The 20931-nt window shown below is 39.5% G+C and overlaps 1 pseudogene; it reads left to right on the forward strand.

Moving 5' to 3' along the window:
* Positions 1-408: 408 nt before the first annotated feature.
* On the forward strand, positions 409-20071 carry LOC133097319 (grpE protein homolog 2, mitochondrial-like; annotated as a pseudogene).
* Positions 20072-20931: the final 860 nt, after the last annotated feature.

Below are 20931 nucleotides of genomic sequence, written 5' to 3' on the forward strand. Positions count from 1 at the left end.
AGATGCGGAAGGCAAGTGAAGCTCACCCTGGGACACAGACACTGGTGGCAGCCATTTTGGGGAGTTCATTCTATCATGTGCACACCAATGCAAGCGCCATTTTGGAATCATCCCTTGAACTTAATAGCACTGGGACCCAACCCCACCTACCAGCCTGTCAGCACCAGTACTGAGACACTGCAGGCCAAGCAACTAGCCGGGTAGAGACACAGCCTCACCCACCAGCAGGCCTGCTGCCTTAAGACCCCCTGAGCCCACAGCTGCCCCAGGACCTGTCTCTGTCCACCAGAGGGCCCAGGACACAGCCCCACATACCAGTACACTGGCACTAGCCTTGGAATTCCCAGGGCCCTGCAGCCAGAGACCCTGGGACCCTGCTCTGCCCACCAGTGGGCCAGCACTAGCCCCATGATCCAGCTAACCCACCAGCAGGCCCGCATCAGCCCCCAAGCCCCCTGGACCCCATCCTTGCCCACCAGCAAGCCAACACCAGCTCTCGGACACCTTGGGTCCCTTAACCAGCCACCCTGGAATCCGGCCCCATCCACCAGCAGGCTGACACCCGCTCAGGGACCCCCAGGGCCTTGTAGCCAGAGACCCCAGGAACCCAGCTCTGCCTACCAGTGAGCCAGCACATGTGATATTATTGTATGGTGACATATCATAACTAGACTTGTTACGGTGATAATTTTGAAATGTATAGAAAGACCAAATCACTATGCTGTGTAACAGGAACTAATATAGTGTTGTAGGTCGATTATACTTCAGAAACAAATAAACAAACTTACAGAAAAAGAATCAGATTTGTGGTTACCAGAATCAGGGTTATGGGCGCAGAGGGAGGGGGAATTGGGTGAAGGTGGTCAAAAGGAACAAACTTCCAGTTATAAGATAAATAAGTACTAGGATGTAATGTACAACATGGTTAATATAATGAACACTGCTGTATGTTATATATGAAAGTTGGTAAGAGAGTAAGTCCTAAGTTCTCACAAGAAAAAAATTTTTTCTATTTCTTTAATTTTGTATCTATATAAGATGATGGATATTCACTAAACTTATTGTGATGATCATTTCACGATATATGTAGTCAAATCATTAAGCCATATACCTTAAACTTATACAGTGCTGTAGGTTAATTATAGCTCAATAAAACTGGAAGGAAAAAACCCCCAAAGTCAACAGGTGTGAAATCTACTCCCATTCTTCTGCCCAGCGTTTTTCATCTCTCTCTCCTATACTAACCAAATCTAATCCATCATCACATCCTCATGATTTTACCTAGTAAATATTTCTTTAATGCACATCTGTATCATTACTACCCTGGTTCACAATATCAGGATTTCTCACCTAAACTGTGGCAATAACCTCCTAACTTGTTTGTGTTGGCCTACCATCCACGCAGTGTCCCCTAAAATCTGTTTTCTTCAAAGCAGCCAGAGAGAAATTTTCTACACATTACATAGTCCCCTCCCCCCTCTGACTTAAAACTCTTAAAATAATGACAAAGCCTTTAACATAGCCTACCTGGCCAGGTTCACCTGGTAGCAAGCTCACCTTAGCTCCTGGTGTTCCTGCTGCATCAACCTTGTTTACATGCTGCATCCTCACCATGTTCTCCTGCTACAGGACCTTTGCACATGAGTATTCATCCTTCTCCATGAGTATTCCTTTCTTCTTATATCACCAAACCAACTCCAAATTAATTCGTCACTTTGAGCTCAAATCTCAGATTTATTTTCTCACCTTCAGGGAAGCTTTCCCTGGCCTCTCTGTGTAGCTCCAATCCCCTTATTATGGTCAATATGGTGACATATATTTCTCCATCATAGCACTAGTTAAATACAAGTCTTACATTTGGTTGTGCAACTATTTGATTAATATCTGTACCTTCCAGGGACTTCTCTGGTGGTCCAGTGGTAAAGAATCCTCCTTCCAAAGCAGGGGAGGTGGGTTTGATCCCCGGTGGGGGAACTAAGATCCCACATGCCGCGGGGCAACTAAGCCCGCGCGCCAACTACTGAGCTCGTGCACCTCAACTAGAGCCCGCGTGCCACAGCTACAGAGCCCACACGCTCTGGAGCCTGCGCACCACAGCTAGAGAGAGAAAACCTGCACGTCACAACTAGAGAGGAGCCCACGTGCCACAACGAGGAGCCCGCGTGCCACAACTAAGACCCAATGCAGCCAAATAAATAAATATTAAAAATATATATTTGTACCTTCCAGCAGACTATTAGAAACTTGCACACTGGGCTTTTTTGCTCACCAATACATTCCCAATATTTAGCACATGTCTGGGCACATGGCAGGGACTCAAGAAATACTCATTGACTGAATAAATGCACACATTTGGAAGAAGGGATGGTCTTCATACACAGATACTCAGTTCTTTTCTTCTTCTCTCTCACTAGTGCTACCCTCTTTTCTGAGGTGGGATAGGATTTGTGTGATACATTATGCCCAGCTCGTCAAGCCTTAGAAACAAAACCATATATCCCATAGGAAAGAATTCCTTCCAAAGCCCTAAGTAAATCAAGAGGTCCAGATGATGTTAAAGTGATGGTGTGGGGACTCAAACTACACTGTTAGGAGTGCCTCAGGAGGGTTTCTCAGAGTCTCCATGACAACAGGTGAAAACACAACTATAAACTGCTAAACTTTGATGATGAGAAACTCCAAGGGCAGTGGGGGGTCTGTGGTAGGTAGAATTATTCCCCCTAAGATATCTACACCCTAATCTCCAGAATTTATAACTATATTAAATGATATGTGATGGGGAAATTAAGGCTGCTAATCAGATGACCTTAGAATAGGGAGATTATCCTGGATTATCTGAGTGAGCCCACTGTAATCACAAGGGTCCTTAAAAGTAGAAGTGGGAGGCAGCAGAGTCTGTGCTGGAGTGATGTGAGAAGACCTCAACTGGCCATTGCTGGCTTTTAAGATAGAAGAGGACCATGAACCAAGAAGCGCAGGAAGCTTCTAGAAGCTAGGAAAGGCAAGGAAACAGATTTTCCCTTAGAGTTTCCAGAAAGGAAAGCAGCCCTGCCCACACCTTGATTCTAGCCCAGGGAGACCTATGTCAGACTTCTGACCTCCAGAACTGTAAGATAATGAATTTGCATTGTTTTAAGCCACTGAGTTGGTGCTAATTTGTTACAGCAGCAATAGGAAACCAATATAAGATTAAAAAGCCATTTCCAATGAGTATGGTTGGCTATAGCACAGAAATACCAACTGGTGAGACCCCTCTCAGAACCGAGTTGGCACTTACAGAGTTGAGTCATATGGCGAATACCTCTTAGAGCCTTCCAGCAAGACAGTCACAAGTTAACTCTTCCAGCAAGGAAACCTCCAGGCTCACAGGCATAAACACACACTTCTCAGCTCTCCTTGCCTCCTATTGGGCCCCAACCTTGATATTCTTTCAGTCAGATATTCTTTGAAGCTGAAGGTTCACAAGCAAAGGAGGCTTTGAGACCTGTCCCAGGTGCTACACTGAGAATCTCCCTCCTTTCTCATAGCCCAGCTAGACCAGCGTGCAAGTGGGTGGCTAGCCCAAGAGTTCATCACTTCGTCCTTGAGGTCACTTGGCACAGTGTCAGTCAAAACTTTTGACAGCAGCAATTGTGCGTCAGCCCAAATTTTCTGCAGATGGAGTTGTGGTTGGTAAATAGCTCACAACTTTCCAAAAGTAAAAGCTGGAAGCCATGAATTCCCCAAGAGATAGATGTGTTTGGGGAAAATAAAATGATGTGGAAAGGAAACTATGTGAAGCGCATTCTTTAAGCATTAGTGCATTTGAGTGATGATGAAATACCAATGGGACTAAGTAGACATGGATTTCTTCTTATTGGCTTACTGCCCCACTGTGACACAGGCCTTGCTCTTAGCTAAACCTGTAAGCTACCCTTATAACTCTTTCCTTCCTGAGGTTAGTTAATAAAATGAAGCTCAAGTGGATAGCAGAATGAATACCTTCTTTTCTTGGGCATATTGCTTCTATTCCATTTTGCCTCTTGAAATCAGTTGTCTTGAATACAAAATATTAAAGATTGTCTTCCTAGACCATTCCTCCAAATCCTCTAGGATTTCTAGGGAAATCCTAGCTTTATCAACCAACTTTTTTCAAATTTCTCCTAGTCTTCTACTGAGCAGAAAGTTGGATTTTTATTATTGTAAATTTTGCACTAACCATATGTGTTTAACATATGTAACTCAAATATCAACTTCCCAAACCAGGCCTGTCCAGGGGGCATATGGAGGCCAGGGCAAAGGTCAGAGAAGGAGTCAGGAATATATTCATGGTGATGGCAAGGAGCCATTCTTCATTCTAACTCCTCTCTGGCAGGAACAAGGTGGTACACCCCTACCATACAGAAGTAGTGTCAGACCCAGCTTAAATAGAAGGTTTAAATAAGACTCAAAGTCTCATAACACAATATGACAACGTCCAGGTTTCCTCTGGGGAAAAAAAATCACTTACTATGCTAAGAACCAGGAAGATCTCAAAATGAATGCAAAATGACATTGAGTAGATACCAACATTAAGATGACAGAGATATTAGGATTACTTGACAAAGATGTTAAAATAGCCATAATGAAAATGTTCCTATGAGCAATTATGTACTTGCTTAAAATAAAAAATCCTAGCAAAGAAATAAAAAGCCACAGTAAAGAAATACAAACTACAAAGTAGAACAAATGAAAAATTTACAACTGAAAATTATGTTAATTGATTTAAAAAACTCAATGGATGGGCTCAACAGCAGAATGGAGGGGACAGAGGAAAGAATCAACAAACAATAGAATAACCAATCTGAACATTAAAGAGAAAATAGACTGGGGAAAAAAGAACAGAACCTCAAGGACCTGTGGGAATTAACAAAAGATCTAACATTCATGTCATTGAAATCCCAGAAGAGAGAAAAAGAGGGTGAGTCTGAAAAAGTACTCAAATAAATATAAATTAAAACTTTCCAAATTTGGAAAGAGACATAAACATATAGATTCAAGAAGTTCTACAAACCCCAAACACAACAAGCCCAAAGAAATGCTAGCCAAGACACATAATTAAACTCCTGAAAACTAGAGACAGAGAAAATATTGAAAGCAGCTCAAGAAAAATTACACCTTACCTATAGGGGAAAAACAAATTAAATTGACACTGAATTTCTTATCAGAAATCATGGAGGTAAGAAATAATTGGCACAATATCTTTCAGTTGCTAAAGTAAGTGTCAATCCAGAAACCCATACCCAGTGAAAATATCCTTTAAGAATGAAGGTAAAAATCAAGACACTGTTAGATGAAGGAAAACTAAGAAAATTTGTCACCAGCAAATCTACCCTAAAAGAATGTATAAAGACAGTTCTTTAAACAGAAAGGAGGTCAAACAGAAGTTTTAAAAGAAGGAAACTTGGAACATCAGGAAGAAAGAAAGAACATGGTAATAAAAAAATATGAATAAATACAGTAGGTTTTCCTTCATCACTTTAATTTTTTGAAGTGTGTTCGATAGTGAAGCAAAAATTATAATACTGCCTTATGTGGTTCTAAATGGATCTAGAGGAAGTATTTAAGACAGCTGTATTTTAAATGGGGTAGAAGTAAAAGAATGTAAAAGTAGGTAAAACTTCATATTTCACTCAAATTGGTAAATGAAGACACCAGTAGACTAGGATATGTATATATAATGTATCACCTAAAGCAACCACCAAAAAAAGCTATTCAAAGATACACTTAAAACCACTATAGAGAAAATCAAAATTGAATTCTAAAACATGTTCAAGTAACCCACAAGAATGCAGAGAAAAATAAAAATCAGAACAGAAAACAAAAAATAAGATGGTACACTTAAACCCTAACATATCAATATTTACATTTAAATGTAAATGGTCTAAACATATCAATTAAAAGTCAGAGATTTGCAAAATGGATTAAAAGGCATGACCTAGCCATATACTCTCTACAAGAAACTCATTTGAAACATAATCATATAGGCAAGTTGAAAGTAAAATGATATCATGCAAACTTTAATGAATGGAAAGCTGCTGTAATAACTATATTAATATTAGGTAAAGTAGACTTCAGAGCAAAGAAGACTACCAGAGACATTATATAATGGGTCAACGTACCAAGAAGATATAGCAGTCCTAAATGTGTATGTACCAAACAGAGCTGCAAAGCATGTGAAGTGAAAACAAGACAGAAGGGAGACATAGGCAAATCCACAACTATAGTTGGAGACATCAATACCCCTCTTTCAACAACTTATAGAGAAACTAGGCAGAAAATCAGCAAGGATATAGAAAAATTCAACACCACCATCAACCAATAGGACCTTAATATTTAAAGAACACTCTACCCAACAACAGCAAAATACCTATTATTTTTAAGTGCCCCCGAATGTGTATATAACCAAGATAGACCATATCCTGGGACATAAAACAAATTCAACAAATTTGAAAGAACTGAAATCGTACAGAGTGCACTCTTTGACCACAAATGGAATCAAACTAGAAATAACAGAAAGATAACAACAACAAAAAAAATCTCCAAACATTTGGAAATTAATCAGCACACTTCTAAATAACCCATAGGTCAAAGAGGAAATCTCAAGCAAAATTTCAAAATATATTATATTGAATGAAAATGAAAATACAACCTATTAAAATGTGTGGGTGTTGAGAGCAAAGTTCATAACACGAAATGCATACAGTAGAAAACAGAAAGAGTTTCAAATCAATAATTTAATCTTCCACCTCAAGAACCAAGGAAAAAATAAATTAACAAACACAAAGCAAGCAGAAGGAAGAAAATAACAGTGAGAGCAAAAGAAATCAAACTGAAAACAGAAAAATAGAGAAAAATCAATGAAATAAAGAGCCAGTTCTTCGAAAAGATCAATAAAATTGACAAACCTCTAGCAAAACTGAAAGAGAAAAAAAGAATGAAAGAGACAATACAGATTACCAACATCAGGAATGAAACAGAATATCACTTACAGACATCAAAATATAATAAGGGAATATTGTCAACAATGCTGCACATGTAACACTGACATCTTGGATGAAATGGATCACTTCTTCAAAAAACACAAACCACCACAACTCTCCCTATAGAAACAGTTAATTTGACTAGCTCTATAACTATTAAGAAAACTGAATTTATAACTTAAAAATTCCCTCTAAGAAATTTCCAGGAATTCCCTGGCAGTCTGCTGGTTAGGACTCAGCTCTTTCACTGCCAGGGCTGGGTTCAATCCCTGGTGGGGGAACTAAGATCCCACAAGCCATGCCGCAGGGCCAAAAAAAAAAAAAAAATTTTTTTTTCAGCCCGAGATTGTTTCACTGGACAATTCTATTATATGTTCAAAGAAGAATTATCCCAACACTATACAATATTTTTGAGAAAACAGAAGAGGAACTAACACTTCCCAATTAATTTTCTGAAGCTAGTATTACATTGATACAAAAATTAGACAAGGACAGCATACAGACCAATATCTTCATGAATATATGCCTTAGTCTGCTTGGGCTGCCATAACAAAATACCACAGATTGGGTGGCTTAAATAATAAAATATTTACTTATCACAGTTCTGGAAGTTGAACTCAAAGATCAAGGGGCTAATCAGTTTGGTTCCTGGTGAGGACTATCTTCCTGGCTTGCAGACAGCTGCCTTCTTGATGTGTCCCTCATATGGACTTTTCTTCTTTTTTCTTTCTTTTTTTTGGGGGTGGGGTAGGGGGTGGGGGGTATATGCAAGTGGAGAGAGAGAAAGAAAGAGAGAGCGAGATCTCTTTTACTTCTTTTAAGGTCGCTAACACCATTGTGAAGGCTCTAACTTCATGACCTAATGTAACTAGTAACGTAACCCAAAGGCCCCATCTCCAAATATCAATACTATCACATTAGAGGTTAGGGCTTCAACATGAGTGTGTGTGTGAGTGTGTGAGTGTGTGAGTGTGTGAGTGAGTGTGTGAGTGTGTGAGTGTGTGAGTGTGTGTGTGGTAGGGAGGTGACACAAACATTCAATCTATAACAATATAGATGTAAAATCCTTAACAAAATACTGGCAAATAGAATTCAGCAATCTATACAAAGAATTTGCACCATAACCCAGTAGGGTTTATTCCAAGGATACAAAACTAGATTTTGGGAATAAATCCATCTAGTCCACCATATTTACACATTAAAAAAGAAAAAAGAAATCAGTCTAAAATATTAAGACTTTTTAAACAGCTACAATAATCAAGATCATGCAGCACTGGTGAAGCGATAGACACATAGACTAATGGAACAGAATAGAGAACACAGAAATAGACCCACACAAATATAACCAACAGATTTTTGACAAACATGCAAAAGCAAATCAGTGGAGAAAATATAGCCCCTTCAACAAATGATGCTGGAGCAACTGGACATCCTTAGGCAAAAAAATGAATCTCCAGCTTTAAGTCTCATACGTTGTACAAGTATTAACTCAAAATGAATCACAGACTTAAGTGTAAAATGTAAAACTATAAAATCTTTAGAAAAAAATATGAGAAAATCTTAAGGGTTTAGGGTTAGGCAAAGATTTCTTAGGATTGACACCAAAAGCATGATCCAAAAGTTTGATCCATAAGGGAAGAAAACAGATAATTTAGATTTCTCAAAATTAAAAACTTTTGCTTTCAGAAAGACCCTGTTAAAAGCATGAAAAGACTGGGAGAAAATATTTGCAAACCACATACCTGACAGACTATTATCTAGAATAGAATTTGAAACAACAGTAATAAAGCAAACAATCCAATTAGATAATAGACAAAAGGAATGAAGAGATATTTCACCAAATAAGATGTATAGATGGAAAACACACACATGAAAAGATGCTCAACATCATTAGCCATTAGGGATATGCAAATTAAAACCAGAATTAGATGCCATTCTATACCTATCAGAATGGCTAAAATAAAAAGTGGTGACAACCCCAATGACTAGGGAAAATGTCGGGGAACTGAGTCACTCCTACATTGCTGATGGGAATGTAAAATGGTACAGCCACTCCGGAAGACAGTCTGGTCGTTTCTGAGAAATTAAACATGCAACTACCATATGACCCAGAAATTGCACTCCTGGGAACTTATCCCAGAAAAAGATAACTTAGCTTCACACAGAAACCTGTACATGAATATTTATAGCAGCTTTATTTGTAATAGCCCCCAAATGGAAACAACGTAGATGTCTTTCCTCATGGGTGAATGCTTAAACAAACTGTGATATATCCATACCATGAAATAACTACTCAGCAGTAAAAGGAACCAACTATTGATACATGTAACAAACTGGATGAATTCCTGAGGAATCATGCTGAGTGAAAAAACACCAACCCCCAAAGGTTACATACAGTATAATTTCATTTATACAACATTCTCGAAATGACAGATTTACAGAAATGCAGAACAGAGTTGTGATTGCCAGGGGTTACCAAGAGAGTGAGGGTGTAGAGTAGTGGGTGTGACCATAGAAGGGCAGCATGAGGGATCCTTGTTTTGATGGAAATATTTTGTATCTTGACTGTATCAATGTCAATATCCTAGTTGTGATATTATACTATAAATTTGTGGTAAGTTATCATTAGGTAAAACTGAGTAAAGGATGCAAGGGATCTGTTTATTTCTTACAAATGCATGTAAATCTACAATTATTTCAAAATAAATATTTTAACTAAAAATATTGATTTAATTTCTTGGGAAATTTTGATATTCAAAGGCAGTGCTTACATAACAGAAATATCAAGCAAGTTGCAAATATGAGTCTATATTTTCTAGTTAGTAAAGAAACTAAAAAAGGTGAAATTAATTTATAATTATATACTTTAAACCAATATATCCAAAATATCTCAACATGTAATCAATGCACAAATTATTAGCGAGATATTTTACCTTCTGTCTCAGTCAACTCAGGCAAAATAGCAAAAATACCATAGACTGGGTACTTAAACAACAAACACTTACTTCTCACAGTTCTGGAGGCTGGGAAGTCCAAGATCAAGGTGCTGGCAGATGTGGTGTCTGGTGAGAGCCTGCTTCCCAGTTTGCAGATGGTTGGCTTCTCACTGGTCTCTTCTGACAAGTCGGAGAGAGTGAGCTCTAGTCTCTTCTTATAAAGGCACTAATCCTATAATGGAGGCTCTACCTTCATGACTTCATCTGAACCTAATTACTCCCCCAAAGGCCCCACCTCCTAATAGCATCCCACTGGCATCACTCACTCACGTTGGAGCTGGGAATAGAATCAATTCCACCTAAAGCATCTGCGCAGAGAATGAGGGAGGAGGCCTTCCCCGTGGGGAAATCATGGGAGATTGTTTTCAAAGATGGTGCGGACAATTCCTCTCACGCTCCTCTGCAGTGTGACTTTCCTGCTCCTTCCACCAAGAGATGAAGTCTATTTCCTCTCCCCTTGAATCTGGGCTGGTCTTCAACTTACTAGGTTAATCTAGGTCCTCTAAGAAGAAGTCAAGGCAAAGCTAAACGTGCAAGTATTTTTATTAGAGGAAGCACCTGCGTCAAAGAATTGGGGAGAGAAAGTTGAGAGAACATCAGACCTTGAGGCAAGTCAGATCTTGAGAGAAGGAAAGAGCGAGAAAAGGTTGGGTAGAAGTGTCTAAGAAAAAGGTTCAGCAAAGTCATCGAGGAATCCTTTAGCCAAAGCTGGCCAAAAACGGAGTCCCATATCTCCCAGGAACAGGTCTGACTTAATATCCAGCCTGTGGCCTCTGCACAAACTCAGCAATGAATTTCAAAGCACAGAGATGAGGCCCTGAGTCAATTACATTTCCTGTAGTGGGAGGTCTGTGACAAGTAAAATGCAGCAGAAGTGAAGTGATGTGATTTCCAAGCCTCGCCCTTAAGAGACCTTGTAGCTCCACCTTTATTCTCTTGGAATGCTGACCTGGACCAACGAACCAAGGTGCCCCAGCCAACATCAACCATAGATGTGTGAGTGAGGCTGTCTCATGTCTGTCAGCCCAGCCAACCCTCCAGCTGAATGCAACTGTGTGAGTGAACCCAAGCAAAGTCAGCAGAAAAATCGTCCAACCAACCCACAGAATCCTGAGAAATAATAGTCATTGCCATTTTAAACCACTAAGTTTTGGAGTGATTTCTTATACAGAAGTAGTTAATTGGAATAAAAATAAAGGTGACCCAAACTCAGCACATGTCCAGTATGTCACTATATTACTACTAAAAAAGAGCCTCAGCAGAGTAAGAGGAGGTAATGCCTCATTTTTGATAGCAGCACTCAGGAACTTAAAGAAAAGCAAAGTCTCAGTCTCAGGAATTTAGGGATAAGCTACATCTATCATTCCTTTAATGGGTCTATACTAGATTTATCTGGAGTAGTTGTTCTCAATTTTGCATATAAATTGGGACCACCATTGAAAACACTGATGAAATTGGTTTGGGGTTTAGCCTAGGTATCCAGTTTTTAAAAGCTCCTCAGGTGATTCTCAAGTGCAGCCAAAGTTGAGAGCCACTGACCTAAAGCCTTCCTTGACTTTTTAGCGTTTTCCTAACATCCCATATTTTGAGGGACCACGTGATGGCTGATATGTGGACCGTGGTCCAGGAGACCTTGTTGGCATCTACTGGTCTGCTCCCTATCCCCTCTTTGCCACTCTGGGGTACTGCCTGGCCTTCTTCCTTAGTTCTCTCACTGTTACTGGGAACATAACACACTTTCCTCTCCTCATTATCCAAGGCTCTGCATGGACACAGGTGGCCATTGGTTTGAGTGTGAATCCGCTCCAGATGGCATCAAAGACCAAGTTGCCTCTGTATGAGGCTCTAGTGATCAGTCACACAATCAAATGAATATGACGCCCCCATGGCCACGACTAATGTTTGTGACCTACGCAAATCGCTTTACCTCTCTTGGCTTCAGTTTCCTCATTTCTAAAATAAAAGAGCTCCACCCTCTGTAATTAGTTTTCTGTATTTATCCCCTGGTCTCTTTTATTTGACAATTGCTTTGGCTACTGTGGTAGGAAAGGAAATAACATTAAAATACCAAGTTTGTTTAGTTGTGTAAGAAGAGCAGAGAACCAAAAGTCACTTTCGTTAAAATTCTATAGGGATATTAAACATATTCCTGTCTGAATGTATTGTCAACCTTGGTTGACAATACATTGACAACTGGCAATTTACAATGTTCTCTCAGTGTCAGGAGAAGACATATTCGACAGCAATCGTGTGGGAAATCTGTTTGAAACACTTTGTTCTCAGAATCTCTCCACTGTCAATTTGCAAACGACTTTTACCCTCCTGAAGCCGCAAAGGGTCTGTATTCTTATACCTGTTTGTATACACCAAAAACAGCCATCAAAACGTAATCCCAGGGGACAAAGAGTGTGATGCCTGCGAAATCTGTCTACAGTGTTTTCAAGAAATCATGCTCACATGGAAACGTGCTAGGGAATACGGGATACAACCATAAGCGTGAATTGTCTCTCTGGAAATATTCATTATGCAAAATAAATGGTGTTGGGGGAGGGATATTCAGTGATAACAAATACATCAAACTATTCTTAGCCCCCAAACCTCCCCACACTGCCCCCCACACACACACCTCACTCCTCAAATCTTTGGCTTAGCAACTAGTGCTTGAATGAACATTCTGTATTCAGCAGCCACTGGGTGGCTTGCACTTGAAGTCTCCTCACTGGTGGATACCGGTTGAGACTGGTTAAGCCTCTTTCCAGTCTTTCACTAGCATGAACTCTATTTAAAAAAAAAAAAAAAAAAGCTCCTGAGTTTCTGGGTTCACACCCTTTTTTTTTCTGGCTCACCTTTCTCTTTTTCTCCCTCTCTCATTGAAAGCAAAGCTGGATTACTGGCCAACAACGAGGCAATGAAAGAGAGCCAAGGCATACAGAGGAAGAATGGAGCTTTTAAATGTCTGAAGATCTATAGACAGAGAAAGGGAATTGCTGGCATTGAAAAGTGTCAAGTGGTGTTTCTAAACTCTGGTAAAGAATTACAGTTAGAGTTTCTGGTGCATTTTAACAGTGTTTGGCGGTTGAAGTTCAAGGAAGAATGGTTTGAAACATAGTCCAAATAATCATTGTCAAGTTTACATAACAGGAAAAAAGGACCAGCTGACATTCATCTATGAAGTGCAATTGGAAATCTGCTAAAGGAGAGAGGAAGAGAGAGAGAACACTGCATTGCCAAATATGGGGAGATTTAAGACATTTTACATTCCGCCAAATAGTACCTCTTACATCCTGTTAATCCAAGTCTGTATTTTGCAGGAAGAAAAAGAGAACCAGCACATTTAAATGTACACTGTAGCGGAGTCCCTCCAGTGATTTTCAAAGAAGCTAATCTTCGAAACAGGGAAATCTTGAGAGTTTCCAATGTAGGCAGAGCCTGGACAAAGTGTCCAGCTCAAAAAGACCTTCAGAGCATAATTTTATCCAAACCGGGTGCCCAGAGCTATGAGCTCAGGCAGACACACAAGTCCACAGGCTGGCTTTCACATAGACAACTGCACTGAGTGTTGTAAAAAGCTGGCGGGTGCAGAGGAGTTTCTGTTGTTTTATCCCCCTAGTCTCTAGGAAAGTGATCCCGCCATTCTGCCACCCACAAAGACAGCATTTGATAGAGTAGTTATAGGAGACGTGATAAATAACTGCTTCATCAAGACATTATTTCAGGATATTCCAGAAACCAGGAAGTGTCTGCCTGTTTTCAGTAAACAGTCTTTACCATATATACCATAACAACAACAAAACAAATAGTCGAAGAATATACTAAAATTTTAAGCCCAAAGCTTTGGGATCAGGATCTGATAGATCTGGATTTAATTCCTAGGTATACAACCTCCTAGGTAGCTATGTAACGCTAAGCAAATGATATCATCTCCCGGAGCCTGGGTTTCTTCTTCTGTACCATGGGATAATAATAATGCTTACCTAATAGTATTGTTTGGATAAATATATAATGAATGGCCCTTTGTCGATATTAAATAAAAGTATTTGTGTTTTCTATTAACATTAGAAAGTGGAGTTATGAAACAGAACAGTGATGGTTCCTATGTAATGGCTTCACTGAGATATAATTTACAAGGCAAAAAATTCACTGTTTAAAGTACACAATTCAGTGGTTTTTAGTGTATTTACAGCGTTGTGCAATCATCACCACAATCTAATTTCAGAACATTTCATAACCTCCAAAAGAAACCTGTACCTATTAGCTGTCACTCCCCACCTTTCCTCTCCCCAGCCCCTGGCAAGCACTAATCTACTTTCTGTCTCCCTGGATTTGCCTATTCTGGACCTTTCATACAAATAAAGTTGTACAGTATGTGGTCTTTGGTTACTGGTGTTACAGCTTTTTCTTGATTAATTTTTACATGAATAGTAGTGAGTAGAAATAAAAAGACTTCTTTGTTAAATTATCTCATTGGTTGACTTTAAAAGGATCCACGTAAGATCTGAGTAGAAGGGAATGGTTAAACGCCATATTCTTTTTCAGCAAACATTAAGCAAATAAATCATGCAGTTTGATCACATTAATGCATAACAGCCTTTCCTGTTCATTTATTTTCTCTGGATCCGGTCCTCGGCATTTGGCTGTATCATGAAGAAACTCCTTCCAGCACTGAGAGTGTCCTTGACTTTAGCCAAGGCCCGACACATTTGTTTCCATAGCAAAGCCTACTGTGTACTGAGCGGCCCCCTTCATGAGGCTGGACAACACAACAAGAGTGCCTAGTAGGGATGCGGGAGATTGGTTCCAGCCCTCACTCTGCCACCAAACCTCAGGTGTTAGAAGAATCAAAGGAGATGAATGAACCTGAAACGGCTTTGGAAAGTGTTTACATATCAGTTAGGAATCTTGGGTCATAGGACTGAAATTGCTGGATCGTAAGGCAATTCTTTGTTTCACTTTTTGAGGAATCGCTAATCTGTCTTCCACAGAGGTTGCTCCATTTTACAGTCTACCAGCAAGGCATGAGGGTTTCAATTTCTCCACGTCCTTGCCAACACTTATATTCCCTTAAAAAATTATACCTAGCTTAGTAGATGTGAAGTGGTATCTCATTATGGTTTTGATTTGCATTTTCCTAATGATTAATGATGTTGAGCATCTTTTCAAACTTTTGTATCTCTTTTTTGGAGAAATGTCTATTCAAGTCCTTTTCCCATTTAAAAATCCTAATTGGGTTATTTGCCTTTTTGTGTTGACTTGCAGGAGTTCTTTATATATTCTGGGTATTAAACACTTATCAGACATATGATTTGCAAACACTTTCTTCCACTCCATAGACTGCCTTTTTACTTTCTTAATAATTTCCTTTGATGCATAAAAATTTTTAATTTTGGTGAAATCTAAGTCATCTATTTTTTTCTTCTGTTGTTCTTGCTTTTTGGTATTATATCTAAAAGACCATTGCTTAATCCACAGTCATGAAGTGGTACACCTATGTTTTCTTCTAAAAATATTATAGTTTTAAGGTGCCTTGTTAGCACAGTACGTAGGGCATCAGTCTCATAAAAATATTATAGTTTTAGCTCTTACATTTAAGTCTTTGATTTTGAGTTACGTTTTGTATACAGCATAAAGTAAGGTAGTTTTTACATTTTTAAATGGTTACATTTTAAATGGTCATATAAAGGTAATATGACCTTGGTAATATGCTCACTTTTGTCTCTTGACTCATGAAGCCAAAATATTTACTATCTGGCCCTTTATAGAAAAGTTTGCCAACCTCTGTGGCCAGATGCAGTCCTTGCAAATAGAGTGCTTAATAAATGTTTAACAAATAGATTCATTCAACAAATATTTAACTCTTCTACTGAGTGCAAGGACTTACCAATAGATTATGGGGTGGGGGAGGGGTTTCAAAGATGGAGTGAGAACTTGTTACGTCCAGGCAGGAATGAATTATACCTGGCGTAGAAGAAGCCAAGTACTAGAGATTAAATATTCTTCTGGGCAAAGGTCAGTCCTAAATGGTGATGAAAGCTGAGATGTAAACTATCTCAAATTATTTTTGGAACGAGATGCGTAACAATTTGTAAAGTCATACGCCATAATGAACACATGCACGCACATACACACACATACATTTCCTTTTCCACGGTAAAGTCGAAGGAAATTAACAGAGATAGTGAGTGAGTCACCAAAGGGGACTAGACTGTCACATGAGGAGGAAAAACTTTTGCAACATAGGGCAAGGCAAGTCCTTGGTTCATACCTTTTCTGTTAGTAGGAGATAGTCTTCACATGCAGTAAAATGTGTGTATTACTGCCTATCTGTGGAACCAAAATTTCAGTGAAAACGCTCTTGCAGCATAAATCTGTCTCCCTAATGACAGTCCTCTGGAGGAGGCCTAGCTGTTCCTTCACAAACGGGAAGGGAATACATTTCACATTTCAGTCTCTCTTTATGGACAAAATCAAAAACAAAGCAAAAAAACGAGAAAGAATCCACCTCTCTGCGACTCTATCCACCAGCGGTTCCTCAAAATCTCCCATCAAGAAATTTTTCAGGGCTTCCCTAGTGGCGCAGTGGTTAAGAATCCACCTGCCAATGCAGCGGACACAGGTTCGAGCCCTAGTCCGGGAAGGTCCCACATGTCGCAGAGCAACTAAGCCCGTGCGCCACAACTACTGAGCCTGCGCTCTAGAGCCCACGTGCCACAGTTACTGAAGCCCGCGGGCCCAGAGTCCGTGCTCCACAAGAGAAGCCACCGCAATGAGAAGCCTGCGAACCGCTATGAAGAGTGGCCCTCGCTGCCGCAGCTAGGGAGAGCCCACACGCAGCAGCAAAGACCCAACGCGGCCAAAAATAAATTAATTAAATAAATAAATTTATTTTTTAAGAAAAGAAATTCTTCAAACAGCGTTATCAGTTAGGGATTCAGTTTGACTATGAATAACAGGAAATTAAATTAAACAGTGACTTAAACCAGAGGCTTCATTTTACCTGCGTGAAAGAGGTGCGGAGGTAGGCACACCAGGGCTCCTCAAGGCTCTTGCCACGCAGTCATCCTTAGCCTGCAGTTTGAAGCTTCAGGGTCACCAGTAGCATCTCCACCTCTACTTTCCTATCCCTGAACCCGGAAGAAAGAAAGGGAAGGACAAAGTGTGCGTGCCAGGTGAATCCAAGCTGTTTTCTAAAACCTTCCCCCAGGGAATTTCATTTCCCTCTCATTGGCCAGAACTGTGTCACATGGCAACTTCTAACTTCAGGAGAGATTAAAAATGTAGCTTTTTAGCTAGGTACAATTTTTTCCTGTTAGTTAGGAAAAAGAAGAAATGGATATTATGTCCTAAGAGTGTCTGCCACAAATAAACCTTTGATTTGGATAAAGCCAGTATGCCAGATGCCCGTCCTCTAGTTAATATCTTAAATTGGTCCTTCTCACACTTTAACGTGCATACGAATCACCTGGGGATCTTGTTAAACTGCAAATTTTGATTCAATAGATCTGGGGAGGGGCCTGGGGCTTTTAATTTCTAAGAAAGCCTGCTGAGCACACTTTTAATTGTAAGGCCTTAAATCACAGGATCTTCTCATCAATCAGAAAAGAAATCAACTGTTTTCCTGTTTTTGGTTTGTTTTAAATGTATGAGTTTAAAATTTAAATCGTATTCCCACTGCATACCTGCTAATATAATGAAATAAGAACTACCCAAATGACCTGTAGTGTTCTTGCCAATATGTTTAAACTAGAATCAAATAATGAAGAACCTCAGATAAATTGAAGCTGTGGGATATTCTACAAGCAATCTGAACTTGTCAAAAATTCAATAGCATGAAAAACAACAAAAGGCAGGAGGACGGCTCTAGATTAGAGACTAAGAAGATAAAAACCAACGGCAGTGCATAAGCCTTGATTATACCTTAGATTTTTTAAAAAGCTATAAAATATATTTTTGAGGCAACTGGGTAAAATTGAATGTGTATTGTACATTAAATTATATTATGGCATTGTTAAATTTCTTAGGTGTGATAATCATATAGGGTTTTTGTAGGAAAATGTCCTAATTCTCAGGCAACATTGGTTGAATTATTTAGGGGAGAAGTGCCATGATAACTGCAACTTATTTTCAAGTAGTTTAGCAAATATATATTTTGAGAGAGTGAGAGAAGATAAAACAAACATGGGGGAAATGTTCACAATGGGTGAATCTCGGTGAAGCATTTACAGGGGTTCATTATAGAATTCTTTCAAATTTTTTCTACATTACAACAATTTCCAAACGGAAAGTAGGGAAAATTTTAGTCATATTAAAGTTATATAGCACATAGAGCTATAAATTAATTGAAAAAGATTTTTTTGGAGTATAGTTGATTTACAATGTTGTGTTAGTTTCAGGTGTACAGCAAAGTGGATCAGTTATACATATACATATATCCACTCTTTTTTTAGATTTTTTTCCCATATAGGCCATTACAGAGTATTGAGTAGAGTTCCCTGTGCTACACAGTAGGTCCTTATTAGTAGAAAATAATTTTTAGTTTTATTTAGAAGTATCCTGAGTTAGGACTATGTCCAAGAAAGGGAGGTAAACACTAGTGTACTCATTAAGAAAATATTTATAACAGAGAAAATATTCTCTCTCCTAAAGAGCTCCCCTCTTTTGTGATCCTGAAGCCTGTGGTCCACATCTAAGTACTTTTAGGGTATGTTGTAAATATAGCAATAGACCTGTCTCCCTGCAGACTAGGAGTTCCTCAAGAAAGAGAATGAGTCTTACTCATCAGCTGTAGACCCCAATAAACATCTGTGCAAGAAGGAAAGAAGGCATGAATTGACTGACGGCATTTGTCAGGGTAGTTTGGAAGATAGCCTTGCAGCCCAAGTCAGGATTTCAAATCAGAAATAACCCTGGACTTGGTTGTGTGTGTACCACTGGAGAAGAGCCTGTGCCTGGCTGGTTCAGCCCCTTATATGCGAGTTGGGTGGTCACTAAACCTGTCAGACATGTTTGCACTGGCAAGAAGGTCACTCGGAACTAGTTGCTTATAAGGCAATTAATGACTTCAGGGTCCTAGGCGGTGCATGGCACACATAATGATTAAAGAGCCAGAGAAAATAAAGACAATGGCCAGAGGGAAACCATGTCATTCTTAAATAAATCATCCAAACAGAAACAAACAACACGCGGACTGAAGAGAAGTCTTTTAGTTTATGTAGTCATTTACCAGGATTCCTTCGCTCTCTAAATTCTACAGTGCCAGTGCTAGGATGACTGGCCTTATTAGCAATAAACTTATTGTTTGTATTTCTTCAGGTTCAAGGATGTAATCTTGATACAAGTACAGATTTTTCTGACAAGTTGGCTTTTAATAATCAACTGACAGGTCAGCCGAGTTGGGGAACACGGCCACCAGGTCCCTGTGGGCTGTCCGGTGGTGGATGCAGCCTCTCCTGCCTCGAGTGCCGCGTCAGATGGCAGGGGATGGCTGCATCCTTTCAGCACTGTCACCCAGAGAACCGCGGGTGAAGACTGCAATTCTGAGGACCCTCCTGATGAACTTGGGCCCTCTCTTGCAGAACGAGCCTTAAAGCTAAAAGCTGTTAAACTGGAGAAGGAAGTACAGGATTTCACAGTGAGATACCAGAGAGCTGTAACTGATGGTGAAAATATAAGAAGGCGAACCCAGAGATGTGTAGAAGATGCCAAGATATTTGGAATTCAAGTTTCTGTAAGGATTTGGTGGAGGTGGCAGACATTTTGGAGAAGACTACAGAGTGTATTTCTGAAGAAACAGAGCCTGGGGACCAGAAGCTCACTCTGGAGAAGATCTTCCGAGACTTGTTATGTTTAGAAACAAAGCTGAAAAGTGTGTTTGCCAAACATGGCCTGGAGAAGCTGACACCCATTGTTGACAAATATGACCCTCACGAGCATGAACTCATCTGTCATGTGCCAGCTGGTGTTGGGGTACAGCCTGGCACTGTGGCATCAGTAAGGCAGGATAGCTACAAGCTTCATGGCCGCGCTATTAGACTCGCCCAGGTGGAAGTGGTGGTAGGGTCTCAGAGAAGACTATGAATGGGCCCAGAGGAACTGAATGTTCTCCCAGAGTGCAGTCACCTGTGATTCCTTTATTTATTAAACTAGGTTCATATTGTACATGAGGTACTTCATGTGATCTGTTTTGGATTTAGTCATATTGGCTTTATTTCTAAGATGTTGATTTCGTGTGACCTGTTTGGTCTCATCAGAAGTCTTGCCATTGGGCATTTGAACAATGTGACAAGTGTTCCTGTGGTCTTATCAAAATATGTTTAAGAAAATTATTTTTAAATTGGTACTCTGATGACTTTCAATCCAAAATCTTTCTTAAAGGTGGAAATGAGTGTATGTTTATTTTTAACTAAATGTTCATTACTAATGGTCCCTATAATAGGAATTGTATAGAATCTTGTACTTGTGGAAAAAGGAGATGGTAGGGATTGGTTTAACATTTGGGTACTTAAATGATAAAGCTTTATAGTTGTATGCATTTAAATCATTTGGGTTGATTTTTATGCACATAGATTTTCAGACTTCCCGTTTTTATTTTATTTATCTTTTAGCCATCTTTTGTCCTTGTAGATAGACTTCATATACACACTCATTGTCCCTTTTCAAATCCCATTTACAAGGCAAGGCTTGGAAGGCAGGGACTAGCAAGAAATCAAGATATCAGGTCCCTTTCAAGCAAGTATGGCCAAGAAACCTTGTGCTTTCTTTGTTGAATTATCTTCAAATTACTTTCAGCCTCCCTAGGTATATAATCATTTCAGGGAAATTGAGGCAGCACCAACAGCTAATGACCTAAATTGGTCTATATAGGTAATTTACCCACAACTTCTCTTTCCACCAGCCCTTAAATCCTCTGCCACTTTGTCACATTAACCTTATGATCC

The sequence above is a fragment of the Eubalaena glacialis genome, chromosome 9 (genome assembly GCF_028564815.1).
Source record: "Eubalaena glacialis isolate mEubGla1 chromosome 9, mEubGla1.1.hap2.+ XY, whole genome shotgun sequence".
NCBI classification, from domain to species: Eukaryota; Metazoa; Chordata; class Mammalia; order Artiodactyla; family Balaenidae; genus Eubalaena; species Eubalaena glacialis.